The sequence below is a fragment of the Pan paniscus genome, chromosome 4, assembly GCF_029289425.2.
Source record: "Pan paniscus chromosome 4, NHGRI_mPanPan1-v2.0_pri, whole genome shotgun sequence".
NCBI lineage: Eukaryota > Metazoa > Chordata > Mammalia > Primates > Hominidae > Pan > Pan paniscus.
This window is the reverse complement of record NC_073253.2, coordinates 109,481,106-109,498,060: the sequence shown is the minus strand read 5'-3', so window position 1 is coordinate 109,498,060 and position 16,955 is coordinate 109,481,106. Positions and strand designations below refer to the sequence as shown.

The window sequence follows — 16,955 nt, the reverse complement described above, 5'->3', positions numbered from 1 at the left end:
GATCCAAATAGTTGAAAACAAAAAACGACCTTAATTTGTCTCTTCTCAAGTGTTCCTCCAACTGATAAAGATAGGGTGAATCAAAATGGTCCTATCCCATTTTCTTTGTCCCTAAATCTGCTTTGCCCCAGTTAGGCTTCATTTTAAAACAAGGTCAGGAAATAAAATAGTACTTTCCTTTGCAGGAGCAATATTTTAAAAAAATATCTCATGCCAGTATTTAGCTCCTAAATATATTTCTCTAAATTTTTCAATAAGCATCTCCTCTCTGTCCTCTATTCCTCATACCGGTTAACTTTTCCTCTTTTCCTTCTCAAAGTCTTTGGTGGCTTTTTTATCAGTCAGCTGAAATATATCCCCTGATGTCAGTTATTTCCTACATCACTGGGTTTATAATTTTATCTTTGCTTATCTAGCTGACTATTTTCCCAATTCTCCATTAAGCTACACACCCACACCAGGCATGGGCTTCTTTCCATTATGCACTTACAGTTACTTTGAGTCACCAGAATTACCCTCCAAAGAGCATACTAACTCTTCCCAAAATGATTTAATTGCTTCTGATGCAATCTTTGGGCCTCTTCCTATCCTCATCAACATAAAAACTAAATCTGTTGTTGTTTCAGAAAGTAAACCACATTGAGCATGCTGTACCACCAGGAGATGAGATGTAGAACAGTAACTAGATGATAAAGACATTATCATCAAGCTCAAAAATACAATTAAATCACATCAAAGATTATCAGGAACACTGTACTCTGTTCTCCTTCATCTCAGCACACCATAAAAAAAATAGGTCCATGCTTCATGAGAAAAGGGCCTTTGCATTTTGATCTAAGTTAAAAGAGATAGACTGCTCAGGCTGATAGGACATAGGTTAGTGGAATTACATTCTAAATTAACATAAATTGCCATGCCAGCTCCCTATGGTGGAATCCAATAAATTGTTTTTTAGAAAATTAAATTTCAATACAGTAGAGAACAATAATCCTTTTTTTTTTTTTTTTTGGAGACAGAGTCTCACTCTGTCACCCAGACTGGAGTGCAGTGCCGCGATCTTGGCTCACTGCAACCTCTGCCTCCTGGGTTCAAGCGATTCTCCTGCCTCAGCCCCCCGAGTAGCTGGGACTACAAGTGCCTGCTGCCATGCCCAGCTAATTTTTTGTATTTTAGTAGAGACGGGGTTTCACCATGTTGGCCAGGCTGGTCTTGAACTCCTGAGCTCATACAATCCACCCGCCTCGGCCTCCCAAAGTGCTAGGATTACAGGCGTGAGCCACTGCACCCAACAATAATCCAATTTTTGTAATTTATCCTTTAAGTCTAAAAAAAGAGAATTAGAGGTCTTCATGGAAATAGTGTATATTTTCTAGAAAATAAACAAAAAGACCACAATGGAAATCTTTTGAAAAGAGTAACTTACAAGAGGATAGCAAAGTATTTCTCAAGAAGTCTCTAGTATTTAACTATATCTCACCTTTACTGTGATCACTCTGCCCTTCTGCATGTGAATTATGTTTCCTGCACTTGGTACAAGTGCTAGAGAGACTTACTGAGTTCAGATATTCAATGTGTTCCTCTACATGACTAAGCTTCCTTTGAGGTGAAATTGAGGCCACATGACTTGGTTTGATGAATGGGCTGTGAGCTCAAGTGTCACTTCTGAGCTAAGTAAGTCAGAAGCTGGTATGCTTCCTCCATCCATCTCTTCCTATGCTGCTGCAACCTAAAAGGCCACGGGGCAAGAGCTGAGCATCACAAGATTCAGTTCCCTGAGTCACCTCGTGGAGTAAAGCCTCTCCCAACCCGTAGAAGGCTATATATGAGTTAGAAATAAATTTCTGTTGACTAAGTTACTGAGATTTGGGGCTTTAATCACTTGCAGCTAGCATTAATTACCATAAATAATACAATGCATAATCATAAAACATTAGGGCAGTAAGGGACCTGAGAAATTGCCTGTGCCAGTGTGTTTCAAACTTTAGATTGTGTTTTTCAAAGGAAGATTTTCATCAGGTAAAATAAAAAAAAAATTTAGAGATAAAAGTGAAGCTGCTTTCTTAGTCATGGCGGGGGATCTACTAAAGCCCCAGCCTTCTCTCTCCCTCCTACCTTATCTCCACCTTCAGGTACCAAATAGTCTCCAATGTCCACAACTGCATAGGTACACACAGCAAAGCCACTTGCAGGACATGGCTTGAAAGATACTAATCTAGGTCAATTCCCTCAGTTTCTGGAAGTTCTAGGGGCTTACATGTCTTGCCTAGGTAGGTTCTTTTTCACACATAGAAAGCAAAACCAGGGCATTTTTTTTTCTGTGGGGTGTGTGAGTGTGTGTGTGAGTGTGTGTGTGTGTGTGTGTGTGTGTGTGTGAATTTTGACAAGCCACATCAGGAGATGGAAGTTTGAATCTACCAGATGGTGAAGTTTTTGAGAGAGAGTGTTGCAACAATTGCTTGTCGTACTGGCAATCAGTTTGGTCTTATTTTCAAGAGCTGAACAATCACATAGCTCCTGTGATCCAGATATTCCATTCTTAGAAATATATCCCCAAGAGAATCCCTTGCACATGTATAGCAAGACTTATGTTCAAGACTATTTTAGCAGCACTGTTCACCACAGAATGAACCTATTGTGAACAGTGTTTTTCCTTGGGAGGCTTGATGACTATGATGTGGTATATTTTACCGAAAGTTACATTGAATAAACTAGTAACATGCAAAATATGATGAATCTTAGCAAAGTACTATGAAAAATTAAGTCCCAAAATATTACGTATAGCATAGTATCCTTTTCCATAAACACCAAATAAAGCAAGTATGTGTATATATATGTGTGTACATGTACACAGGTAATATACATAATACTTATACAAGCAATGAAAAAAATATTTCACATTTCACATATATCCAAGCAATGAATATATATTACACAAATAGAAAGAAAAACACGTTAATGATAAACACAGGAGTCAGGATGATATTGGCCTGGATGAAGGGGGGCAGCAAAATCAGTTGAAGGGCATACATATGGCCTAATGTCAGTCATTATTTCCAAGATCTCAGCTTTTACTTTAGTAAAAGGCAAAAGATTTATAGGCTCTGAAGAGAAACCAGAGTATAGCTTTTACTTTAGATTCTGGATTCATGAGTACTCATTATTTTAGTAGCTATATGTGGATCAACGATGAGCATATGATCTGAACCTAGAATTGTAACACAATTCTAACTGTAATTGAATTGTAATTGAATTCTAAGCCTAAAGTCTAAAGAAAAAAAACATAATCTTTAAAAACCCAAACAAATTTTAGGACAAAAAAATGAAGGAAAAATTTATTTTCTTTTCCTTCTATAAGTACACCAACTACACACTTAGCTACGTTTGGTTTGGATATTGAAGAGAAATCTAGCCATTATCTGCCACCATTGGTAGCTTTTGGAAAGACAAAGAACTATTCTAGGAGAACTAAGACTGCAAATGGTAAATGATGCCTAATTTAAGAATAACAATGGACTACCACAACCTAAAGAGGAGAAAAATATATATGACACACTCAATTATGGCTGTTAAAATATACATATACAATACATATACTCACATACTCCTCACCCAAGGAGGAAGATAAAATGGAACCAGAATGGTTTAAAGTAGGCAGCCTTCAAATGCTTCTCACTGATAGCTGCATAGCCTCAATACTAGCACAGCACACTTACACTGACTAGTTTTCTCCCCCAACCAGCTGAGTAATCTTCAGCAAATCATCCGGCCGTTTTCATACTCAGTTTCCTCATCAGCTGTGAGTGTTAGGAAACAAATCAAAGTATTAGTACAGGGTCTGAGACTTAATTGCTTCTTGGAAAATGTTGATTAAATTTTAATCTCAAAGTAGATAGTAAGGAAAAGAAGACTTTTGTGATGTATCTTCAGTGATGTTTTAAGCAAGCTACATTGTGTACTAGAGATTTAAGCCCTTTAAAAAACGAACAGTTTAGCCTCACTCCTATCTCCTTTCTTAACCTGTTCACCCAGAAACATAGCAAAAGCACATGTATACACATTGGTAATATAAATGGATAGTTTCTAAACAAATGCTAATGTATAGTTCTAAACTATACAAATAGGTTTCCAATGTATAAACTATACAGTAGGCTTTCCATTTATGAATCAGTGTTCATTTATAGAATATCTGAGTTTTCCGAATAATTATTTTGTTTTATTTGACACTGTTATAATTAAGGTGATGAATTTCATCATTTTTAACGCTAAAGTTCCATTAAAACATTTACTAAAATTAGGGAATTTTTAAACCATGGAAACTTAATTGCATTAATTGTCCTTTCTCACCCTCAAATGTTTTATAATGAAACTAAATAATGGATGCAATAATGAAGCAAAGGACAAGTTGGATTTGCATATTTTATAAACATGCTCAGGACAGTGACTGTGCTACTTTGCCTCAAATAGTAGTTAGGTTAATCATGTGTTTATGAAAGAGAAAGCACAATTTCCTCAGGCCACAGAGGTGCTCAGAGAGGTGACTTTGAAATGATGTCCTCCTAGATGTCTTCCTTTGCTCTCATGTGGGAGATGAGAAAACAAAGCTTTCAAAAGAATATTCATGTTCACAGAAAGGATAACTGTGAAACTGTTAAAGCAGTTTCCCATAGCCCCCAAAACGGGACATAAATATGTTTAATTTACTGAGTGCTAAAGGAGATAGACACAGAAAATCCTCTCTGAGCTCTAACTCATAAAACATACTGAACTTGCTTAACCAAATGAAGAGTATCTTCAAAAGGATTTAAAGAGGCCATTCCCTTTGATCAGGTTTTGCTCCCTAAGTCAGTTCCAGGGAGGCCCACAACTCTCTAGGTTGGCAGCCATCCTGCTCTGCTCCCTAAATGTTTCCCCGAGAGTAAGCAGAATCCTGTCACTAGCTACTCTGCCTCACTCCCCTCTTCTCCACTCTCCACCTCCCGTTTACACACATATACCTGAGTATGCAGATTCTTAACAACCGTGAAGGAAGCAGCACAGTGTATTTTTGGAACAATGTTCTTCCAAACAGTGTCTTATTGGGTGAAGGATCTATGAATAAAGAAATACCCCAAATTCATTTGGAATATGTTTTGCTTGATATACTGCATTAGTTCAATATAACGGGATAACAAGGCCCTTGAGAACAAAGAAAAATGGCACATGAGCAAAGAAGAATATACTACATGAAATCCTAACAGAATTGTAAAGTTAAAAGGAAACTGTGCATGTCTGTCTCAGTCCAACCTGCATCTGAGAAGAAAAATTTACCATCGCACATCGCACAAGGTCAGTCTTCTCTGTTTATTGGAAATTCTGATCTTACATGGTTTGAGGATGAGAGACAGAAAAAAATACATATGACTTATGAAAAACATTGTCAAATAAGGTTAAGATTCAGAAGATAAATGATATGTCTGAAAATAATCTAGAGTAGGATTCAGAAGAAAACTTCCAGGAACAGTTTGATATCCTCAATAAAGTTCAAACAATATGGTTGCTATGAAATAAAAGGAGACTGTTATAAATAACTAGGTGAGGAAAAAATCAAATGAATGATATAAGGATGAATTGCTAACCAAAAAAAAAAAAAGCTAGAGCCAAGTTAAAATTCATGTTGAAGGCTATAGCAAGAAGTGTTGATTCTAAGGAATGGTAAATGAATGAAGTATATATAAAAGAAAAGCTCAAGTGTCATCTCAGAACTCAAAAGAATGGGACAAAACTAAAATAATGCAAGAGAAGATGACTGATACAGAGGATAGGGAACAGAGAAGAAAAATGGAAACAAGTAGTTTTCTTAAAGATAAGAAGAATTAGAACAAAAGCAATCAAAGATAAAGCACACTCAATATTTTTGGAGCAAATTGCAAAGTCTCATTGTGTTCTCATTGTGGTTAATCTTAATTGATTAAAATATGCCCATTGGTAAAATTTTAAACTATAACAATGGAGAAAATTCTGATTTTTTTTCACTATAAGAATAAAAGTGCAAAACAATTCTGTATATATCTGTTCAGGAAAAAGAAAGCGGTTTCCCACAAAAGACCAAAACTAAGTTGGCTTCAGACTTTTTTCACCGTATTATAAAACAGAGTCGAGGGAGAAACATGTAAATGATCAGGAGAGAGTGTTATGGTCCTACTGAAAAACAAAAAACAAAAGCTGTCTTTTTTGTGAATCAAGGCAAAATACATCCTTAGATATATATGAGTGATCAGAATATATGTTATTTGTATGTTAATATACCTGAAGAGGTATCCAATTGACCAAGATGTAAAACATGATCAAATATGCAAAGTTGCCTATCACCTTAATAAAAGGACTGTTGCAAGCAGTAAAACCAGTTTTAAAATCCAAGAGACTAAATTATTGTTGTATCTGTTAAAACAAGAAACAATATAAAAAATTACCTCCGAAAATCAGTAATAAGCATTATTTCTTTCAAAACCACCCTCCTGCTTCCATGATCAGCACCACTAATCAATCACGGACCTCTTTACTGCTGACATCTTAGGAAAACCCAGAATTCTGAGTATAGTGTTCCATGCCATCATTATCAATAAATTGGAACTGGACTTTGAGATAAAACTTTTTGACACCACAAAGTTAAAGAACAACACTTTTTAAGCTAGAGAAGACAATTCAATGGGGATTATTTATTTAAAAGTTTAACAAATGAGATCATCAAAAGATGAAAATAGGTAAGATTTGGAAAAACTTTTGGTTAAGCCTGATATATTGCCAAGTACTCATTATCGTGAACGCAGGTATATGTTCTCATAAATACATAAAAAGACCTGCTTGTAAAGAGGAAATTATAAGGCTGGAGTACATGTGGACAGACTGGAAGGCAATATGCAAATCTTAAAATATTACTGATGGTTACCAGTGATTATTTAGTTTTTATTTTTTAATGTTATGTTTATAATTTAGAAAGGTAGAGAAGAAAGTACTATATGATTTAAGATGGACAATTAATTTTTATACATTTTATAACACTAATTTAGAATTAAATTTAATGTTATAAATTGTGGAGTAAATAGGACTCATGACCTGTTCTCATCCTATTTCTAACTCAGACGAGACCATTAATCCTCTATTCAATGAAGTCTCTTGCCTGAATAATTTACTCCTATGTGCCACATTCTATTTCAACTCGAAACAATCAAAGTGAAGCCAAGTCACAGATTCTCAGGCCCAAACAGTGGGACAGGGACACTGGGATTCCCATAATTTTTGCAATATTAGTTATCTTGAGAATATCAATACTGGCCTCAAAAGTTAAAAAAAATCAGTAGATTAAAAGTATATTTTTAAAATGAATTCAACGCTTTGAATTCAATTCATTTAAACTGATTTTTGCCAAGTCAGATGCTAATAGCTTCCAATCCAATTATCCCACAGATCTGTCTACCTGTAACAGCCTAATGCCAAGTAGAAGGTTTTAACAGAAAAAAAAAAACAAGGCATTTTATGGGAAGACAGAAATTGAAGAAAAGGATAGAAGTGATTAAGTCATCTAGTGATGGACATGGTTTTGGAGGATTTACCTTTCCTAATTACATAAAATTCAGTCACCCAGCACAGCCTAAATTTTCCCTTAATTGGCTGTCATAGTTTTCATACTGTCACTGGCAAACTTAATTTACACTTGGGTTAGAAAAATCTTAGAAGTAAAAGATGAGTAAATGTGGCCATGGTGATCACTATCAGCATAAATGATCACAGTATCATCTACCATCATGTAAACACACTTAAAATCAAAGAACAAAATTTTTCCCAGGAACTTTAAAATAAGAATATCACTACCCCTTGGGTCTATCATCGTCAGTATCTCAGAAATGAAGAATCCTGCTTATCCTTTATAATCTAATACTTATCCTTAATCTAAACTTATCCTTTATAATCCTGTGTTATAAATAAATACATTTAAAGGACAAAATTAATTACTAATATATCTCAAAAGAAATAATACAATCTCTTAGTTGTAGGTCAAGCTCCTTAACTTCTATTGTGTGTTTGAGCCATTTCTCACCTTTAGGTCTATTCGTTTTAACAGTTTGGAGTATTTATCTAATAGACCTGGCATTCAAACCAAGCAAAAAAAGAAAGGCTTCTGTTACGTGTGTTCCAGCTGTACAATGCATCTAGTGCAGGCTTAAGTCCATTTCTAGGGTTTGTTTCTGTTTCAGCCTCTCCTTCCATACTTTTGTTTCTGGCTCTAAACTGGAGACTTATTTCTCTTTGTCCCATTTTCACCACATTGCCATATTTTCAAAGGTCCAGTTGCTTGTTTTTCTTATTAGTACCACAACAGTAATTAGACTTTTCCCAATAATTAAACCTGAACAAAATAAGGTTTCTTTTGTTTTCTTTAAAAAATTGTATGTAAATTTTAATATGTATTTGAAATATATTAACATCTATAATACACATATATTTTAAATACATACTAATATTTACATCTAATTTTTTAAACAAAGCAAATATATATGAACCTGGTACTCTGATGTGTACTAAATCAAATAATCACCAACATAATTTTTTAAGGAAAAACTTTTAGAATTTTCAAACATTTGAAAGAATTTCAGGAACTTATGTTTGAAAAACAAGAACATGCAAGATAGTTAATATAAAGATAAAAGTAAGAGTCTTTTAGGAATAAGGAGAAAATAATCAGGCCAGGGGAGATATAATTGTTGTATCTGAATACTAAGTTAAAAATTGAGAGCTCCTAGATAATAAAAGCAAAAAAGAAAATGTTAAAAAATAGCAGGGATCTTACTAGATAATAAAAGAGAACAAGCTAGTAATTCAGGAGATAGACACATTTTCCAGAAATTAAAATTCCAGAAGAAATCATTATCATATGACTCTCTATGAAACTGAGCACTGAGTAACATAATGGAAAATATCTTTGCCTAAAGTTCTGAAAAATAATCAAATTTGTTTTAATTTTTAGTACAATCATAAATTTTATAGCTTTACTGCTTCCATCCTTTAATTTAACCTAACTAATTAATCAACACAATTATTTAAATAAGCAAATTAAGTTAATTACTCTTTGAACTATTTTACTGTTAAATTCAGAAACAATCTAATGTTTTTAAAATAGTAGAATCATTAGGTAATATGCCATGAAAGCAATGATTTATTGCTATAATTGTCTTTTATTTTTGAAAGCAAAACGCTTTTAAGGAGAAAATACAAATGACAAATTTTATGTGTAACAGAAAAACATGATACAAACCTTACATCATAAGAATCCAAAAGCCACTATTAAAAAATCATGTATGTGACTGACAACATTCTGAACTTTCTCAACTTCTAATAAAATTATGAAGAAGTCATAATCTGAAAATCATGAATACATACTTTTCAAGTAAGGGGCTGAGTGAGAAAGCTCAACTTATATATCAGAAATGGAGAAACATAAAGCAAATTAGTGTAACTGCAATTTCAGGCACAATTTTAGTTCTGTGTTTCAATAAAAATTTTCCAGCTTTTCCCAGTTACTGATATTACTGCATTTTTCCCAGAAGCAGACTACATCATAATAAAACTATTTTATTTCAAAAAATTAGATAGATGGTTAAAAGTTATACATTTTAAACTGTCTGCTTTTAAAATCTGTTTGGTTGACAATATTTTTAAATTTGAAATGCAGTTGTGAAACTTAGTTTCCTTTTATTATTTTCATAAATGTAATATTCAAGACTTTTTTTTCTACTCTACATGCTGTTACATAAATCTATTGTTTACTTCATGTAACAGAACCTCAAAAGTAAATGAGATGTTCTTCACTTTTGAGACTTATATTAAAAAGGGAGTCTATATTTACTAATTTTTCAGTTGAAAGAGAATTTGATTCTAATAACTGAAATGACATCTCAAGACTGAAATTTTATTGTTCCTTAATACCTGAACACCAAATCTATGTCACTGTTTTTCATCATTCACCAAATTATAAGCATTCATCAATGGGAATTCAATTAAAGCTTGGAACTTCATCATCATCTCCTTCTTCTTTCATCATCATCATCATCATCATCATCATAGTCATCATCATCACTCATTGTTTGGCACACAGTAGGCACTCAAATGTTTACTGAATGAAGGAATGAATCAACATATATTCACCTTCTATGTCCCAACATATATTCACCTACTATATATATATACTCATATATACTCTTCATGTTTACCTTACATGTATATGTTTAATGTTTACTCTTCACTGCAACCTTGCTATTTAGGAATTATAAGCCTTCTTTACAGGTGAGGAAAGGGTACATGGGCTTAATTCAGAAATAATATCATACAGCTAAGAGTGAAAGAACTAGGTTTCATACTTTTTTTCTGATTTCAAATTTTATTACTTTTCCACTAAGCCTGCTATGAAAAGCATTAAGGTACTTATGGTAATTACTCAATTCAATTAAAAATTCTGTCAAGTGCAAGGCACAATGATGGTGCTCTGGAGGACAGAAAAATGAACAGACATAGGCTCTGTCTTCAAGGAACTTATAATCTACTGAGAAAACAAGTTGTATGGGCAACTAATGATGTTTTTAAGGTGGAAGCCAGAAGGGGGTAAGAGTAAGAGTACAACAGTACGGGGTACTGTAGGGCATGAGTAAAGGAGAAAGTCACTTCTTTAAGCAAGCGGATCTAGGGATGCTTTATGAATAAAAAGGAATTGGAACTAGGTGTTGAAGAGTAAATACAACTTGACAGGTTATATTTTTAGGAGTGAGAACAGCAAAAACAAAAGTAAGTAGATAGGAAGACATTGGCACTCACTCATTCCTTCATTCTTTCATTCGCTTATTAACTGCTATAAATATCGGGCATAGAGCAAGTTGGTCAAAGTCCCTGCCTAAAAGAGTGTACATTTTAGAGGTGAACAAAGTAAGATACTAGAAAAACATAAATGATTAAAACTTTTCAGACAGTAATAAGAATTATGAGTGAATTAAAATAGTCTTTTGGACTGAGTGGTCAAGAAAATAAACAGCTTAATCAAAAGACACAGAAGTATTTTGCTATTTAATCCACTATATGAAAAAAATCAAAGGGTAATCCACAAAAATTAGATACTCATTTGTTATTTGATCCATCAATATTTCTTTTTTTTTTGAGACAGAGTCTAGCTCTGTTGCCCAGGCTGGAGTGCAATGGTGCAATCTCAGCTCACTGCAAGCTCCACCTCCTGGGTTCAAGGGATTCTCCCGCCTCAGCCTCCCAAGTAGCTGGAACTACAGGTGCCCACCACCATGCCCGGTTGATTTTTTGTATTTTTAGTAGAGATGGGATTCACCGTGTTAGCCAGGATGGTCTCGATCTCCTGACCTTGTGATCCGCCTGCCTCATCCTCCCAAAGTGCTGGGATTACAGGCATGAGCTACTGCATCCAGCCAATATTTCTTTACATGACAGTTGCTTAATAACTTTTATTATTAACAATAGTGACAACAATAAAATTTGCATAATCAGAATAAATACAGCTACTATAAAACATTATGCACCTATTTTAAAAAATGAATTAGATCTCTCTTTTTACTGACCTCAAGTGATGGTTATGACACATTGTTAAAATAAATGGCAAGTGGCAAAATCATATGCATAATATGATAGCATTGAGGAAAAACAATTATATCAAATGTTGTGAAGGTATAGGAAATAATCACTTTTAAAGAACTGTTGTTAGAATATAAATTGATAGACTGTACTGCAGAGAATTTGCCAGTATCTATCAATGCTAAAATTGCTCATATAATGTGATTCAATATTGAAAAAAATAAAACACTCTAAAGGAGTATATGTACTCTGCATTTTAAGAACATTTAATCTAAGGTTTCCTTTAGGTTAAAACGTATTTTTTTTTAATTAAATGTATTTGTATACTAACCTACTGAAGAAAACAGGAATGCTTTCTCTTCTTTCGACCTGGTATTTCCCACTCTGCTCTTCCTTTAACCCCTGACTCACTATTTCTTCTGGTGAGATCTTTGGGGATTTTAGTCCCAGATAGTTCTTTGTTTTCAATAAACCACAGTTGTATGAATTTCACTACATGCTTTATTGATTTATTTGCTCACTAATCTATGTCCCTCTTCAATTCATTTTGTTTTGCCAAAGGACAAGCTTAAATATTCATTTTACAGAATACGTGGATGATTATCTTTCTGAATTTTGGCATGTTTGTTAAGTCTTACTCTATATTCATACTTAACTGCTAATGTAGCTGGCTATAAGGATTTAGGTTCAAAATCAATTCCCTCAGAATCTGAAATTTTGTCCCTTTTAGAATCTCTTTTTGGTAAGTCTTATAAAAATTTGATTTTCTTTTTTTTTCTTTGTAGATAACTTGGATTTTTTTCTTTATCCTTGGTGTTCTCAAAATTTGCCTTTTTATGCTTAGACTAATTCATTCATTTGATAAATATTTATTGAGCACCTACTATGTATCAAGCACTGTTCTGTGTGCTAGAGATATATCATTGAACACAACAAACAAATATATGTGTCTTTTGTTACTTAATCCACTGGTGACTTGTAATTGGTGTTTCACTCTGAAAATATTTTATAAATAATTGCTGTGATTATTTCTTCTATTCCACCTTTTCTGTTCTATGTGCTTGGAATGCTTAGAAAACAGACACACTGCACCTTCTTGATGCTTCTTCTATATAATATAAATTTTCCATCATTTTTAATATCTGTCTTAGTCTCCATAATGGAGAAACCTTTGACTTGCTACTCATCAGTTGTGTCTATTTTTGGATTTAAGAGAATTAATTAGATCTTTAAATTAATTAATGAGATCTTTAAATTTCTACCACCATATTTAAATTACAAAGTTACCTACATTCTTCACATAATGCCTTACTTTTTATAGGTACTACATCCTTTCTTCGATATCAATTAAAGCTTTTAAAATACTTTGTATTTAGTCAAATAACCTTTTCAGGTATAAAGTCTTCTATTTGTTGAATTTGATGACTGTTCCTTATAGGGATAGATTTTCTCAGGCAATTCTTGCTTGTCTGGTCATCTTTCTGTTCCTGCATCACTGTTTTACTATCTAGAATTAGAAAGTTTTACTATCTAGAATCTATAAGAAACTCAAACAATTGAACAAGCAAAAAACAACCCCATCAAAAAATAGGCAAAAGACATGAACAGACACCCTGGATGTCACAGCATTCTAAGGAGCTAACTCATCAGGCCTCAAAGCCTACACTCTTCACTTTATCTTGATGGCAAGCTGTAACAGCCCATGGCTCAGCACAACCGGAGAAGAAAAGGGAGGCTGACTGGTTCTCAGGCTCAGAAAATAATTACACTACTACTGAGCCCAATGTTCCAGAAACCTCACCTGCCTTGAATTCATTGACTTTGGGCTTAGAGTTCTCCAGAGATCACTCCCACATCTCCAGCGGGATTCTGTTTTCTTTTGTGCTCTGCCTTTTCTATAGTGTTCTTCTGCAAGAAGCAAATCCATGTTCTTTTCCCTAATTATTCCTGTCATGAATTAGTTTTCATTACATAATTAAGATTTAGAATCTAAAAAATATATTTAAGCTATCTTAAAAGACTTGTGGAAAATACATGCATATGTTTAGCTATCAACCTTTATTCAACTACTTTCTTTTCACACTCCATTAATTCAGCAAGAAAAAATATTTTCTAAAAAATGGTTACTTTTATCTAAAATATGGAAAACCAAAAGTATTGAACATATCCCTGATGAAATAATAATAGAGAAGGCAAGCAAAACAAGTAAGTTTTATTTTGTTTTTCCCCATATTCATTGTTAAGCTATCGTCTCTTCGATTCAAATCCATTTTTCCTTATTTTACCTTTTGGACTGGGACTCTGAAAACCACAGTTCTGTGGTCAGCTGAATTACTATTAGGCTCTACCAAAAGGGGGCACCAGAGAGAGATATTAAAATGCTAGAAGAGAGAGAAAGAATACTTTCCCTCTAGGCTGTTTCCTGTTCCTGTTTTGTTTCCTGTTCTCAGCATCACTGAACACTGTTTCACCCTGGTAGTAGCTAGTTGTTCCAATAGTACAACTGATTCTAGTTTGCATTTTTTTCAACAACCATAGAACCAACATTGTTCTGCCCCCTCACAGGCCCCAGGTGCTGCCAAATGGGGCCCCCTTCTTCAAAGGTTTGGGTCCTAGCCCCACACAGCCCTTCTGTTGCATTCCTGAGGCAGCATCACAACTCAGCAACACCCCTTCCTCAGAAGTTCGTCTTAGTTCATTGAGTCCTTCATCCAAGCTTCTAAACTTTAAAAACCAACCCTAGCCTCATCCTTTTATTCCCCAGCCTTATAGATGCTCTGTGAAAGATGTAGTGTTGTCTTTTTTCAGGTTGTCAATTCCTGGCTGACAATTCTTTGTATTAAATTCTCTTGTAAAAACAATTGCTGTGGTTTCTATCGCCTAACTGGACTCTGAAAAATACACTTCCCTGTCTATTTTGGCTGTCTGTGCATGCCCAAGGAGACTCCTGTCTTAATTTCAAAACCATTAATTTTATTAAATGTGAAAATGATCATCATATATTATTTATATATTTTACTGAAATGTTTTCAAATATGGCTAAAGAAAAACAGATATGGGTCTCCTTCTTGGTCATAATCTCAAAGCAGTTCAAGATGACTTTGAAAGGGAAAATAAGCATTTCCAAAAGATTTTTCTCCAAACAAGTTTTTCTGAAGCTGCGAAGAATCAGAATCCTCACTGTATGTCTTTGGAAATCATTTCATTCCATGGGTTACTTTTCCATGCAGACCTTCAAAACTGTTAGTGTCAAACGATGGATGCTATCAATTGACATGTATTTGTGCCCAGGTATTGATATTTCTTTAACTCTTGACCTAAATTATATATCTTCTTTTAAACATGTAGTGCAAGAACACAAAAAATATTTATTAGGTTTACATTTTGTCTTGTAGAAAATCAATGAATGCTACTGACTGTTAGTAGTCAGAAAGATGGACAGCATGAAAGCAGAAGAGACCTCAATAGAGATTATGAGAGATGGCATTCATCTGCTGCCCTAAGATTAAGCGTTTAAATATAAACAAATACATTCTGTGGCAGCTCACTCACAGCAAGTAGTCACACCACCAGTTTCAATAATCAAAAACTGCAGATGAAAAGGTAACACAGCATACACAGAACCTGGACTTTTTAAACAGCTGACTTATTAGGAAGTACCAAGTGAATGCCTATTTTGAGACCAAGATCACCTTTCACCAAAAGCCTAACTTTTAACATTAATGTCTCATTCAGCTTCTTTTTTTTAATCACTGTCTTATGGTAAAAACAAACAAGGGATATGATTCCCTGCGCTGAAATTGTGCCAAACCCACAGCTTAATTGAGGAATAATTGACATTCCCATCCGATAATATGGTATAGTTCGCAAATTTTCAAATCAACTTATTTGCACACTGAGATAGATGAAAAATGCAGTTTGCCATTCTTTAGCACTGTCATTCACATATCAATCCCCCAATGACTTCATGGTCTCAGAATCAAATATAGCCCTAAAGTATTTTGGGGAAGGCCCTCAAATACTTAGTTCAATTTTTTGATATTCATTGCCTGTCCATGAAGCCCCTTCTGGTATGGTAGTTCTAGGCAACAGTCACATCAAAAAAATATTTTTGAGGCTGCCTTTGGTACAGTGTGCCTAACGATACCATGCAAATATTGTTTACTAGGGTCTTACAGCTTCCTGCTGAGAGGACCCTGCTTACGTCCTTAGATTTTCTCTGGTCCCCCTCATTTACTCCCCTTTTTATTCCTTGCTTAATTTTTTGAAAGGAACTACAGGAGACCTTGCAAACTATTTTTGCATTCTGCTTTGGATATACTTTCACTGAAGCATTAAATGTTTATCTGGCAACTAGACAATGAGGCATATAAGTAAAAGAAAAATAAATCTCAAACATATTATCTAGCCATGCACGTTAACTTGTTTTAACCTCAACTTCTTGGTGAATTAGTAAGGTGTATTTCATCATCCTCAGTTTCAATGAGAAAACAGGGTCAAAAGAAGCTATAGTATTTTGTTCCAGAACAAAGATTAATTAAAAGTAGAGCTAAAACTACGCATATTTTCTGATACTTAATCTCACCAAAATGCTATCTCTCATCAAAAACTATTCTTAAAATTCAAATGAAAATACATTTGTTTACTGGAGAAATATTTTTGTGTGCCTATTATGTTTTCTTAATGCAGTGGTGGTGGGCTAGTGAGAGAAATAGGCAGGTAATACATAAAAAAGAATGAATCACTAAACTGAAAATAGTTTAAACTATAGGCAGATAGTTTAGTTGAAATAAACTCAGCTGACCTAACTTTTGTTTTCAATAAAATCACTGATTTATATTAGAACTAAATGTACATATTTTACTACTATTTTTACTCACTGCTATTGCTTATATCCCACTCCATTCCTTAGATTCATTTTTCCTCTTGCTGGAGTCCATCCTTTTGTAGTTCTCTCAGCAAGAATCTGTAAGAGGTAAATTATATTAGTCTTTGTTCAAAATTTGTTTCATTCTCTCTTTTAAATAATAGCTTTGTATTGTATAATCTGAGGTTGAGTTTTTTCCTTGGCATTTAAAAACTTTATTCTATTACCTCCTAGCATATATTGTCAGTAATAAAAAACATCTACAGTCAGCTTAATTATTGCTCTTTTGTAGAAAATCTTTAAAACAATTCCTAGATTCTATCACTTTGCACCTAGGGCCTATCCATGTGCACTTGTGTAATTCTTGCCCTGTACAAAGGAATACAGCTAAGCAAGCAAGTGGGGGCTGAAAACCAGGCCATGGGACACTCACTCAAGTCATGAAATTAAAGAACAGCATCTGCCAGAG

The 16,955-nt window shown here is 34.1% G+C and overlaps 1 protein-coding gene across 2 annotated transcripts in view; it reads right to left on the bottom strand.

Moving 5' to 3' along the window:
* KCNN2 (potassium calcium-activated channel subfamily N member 2) overlaps positions 1 to 16,955 on the bottom strand; it is an 827,086-nt gene that overhangs the window by 261,369 nt on the left and 548,762 nt on the right. For both annotated transcript variants that reach the window (XM_063604594.1, XM_063604595.1), the window contains one exon: positions 16,500 to 16,585. The gene's annotated coding sequence lies outside the window, so the exon portion shown is untranslated. The remainder of the gene's footprint in view (positions 1 to 16,499; positions 16,586 to 16,955) is intronic.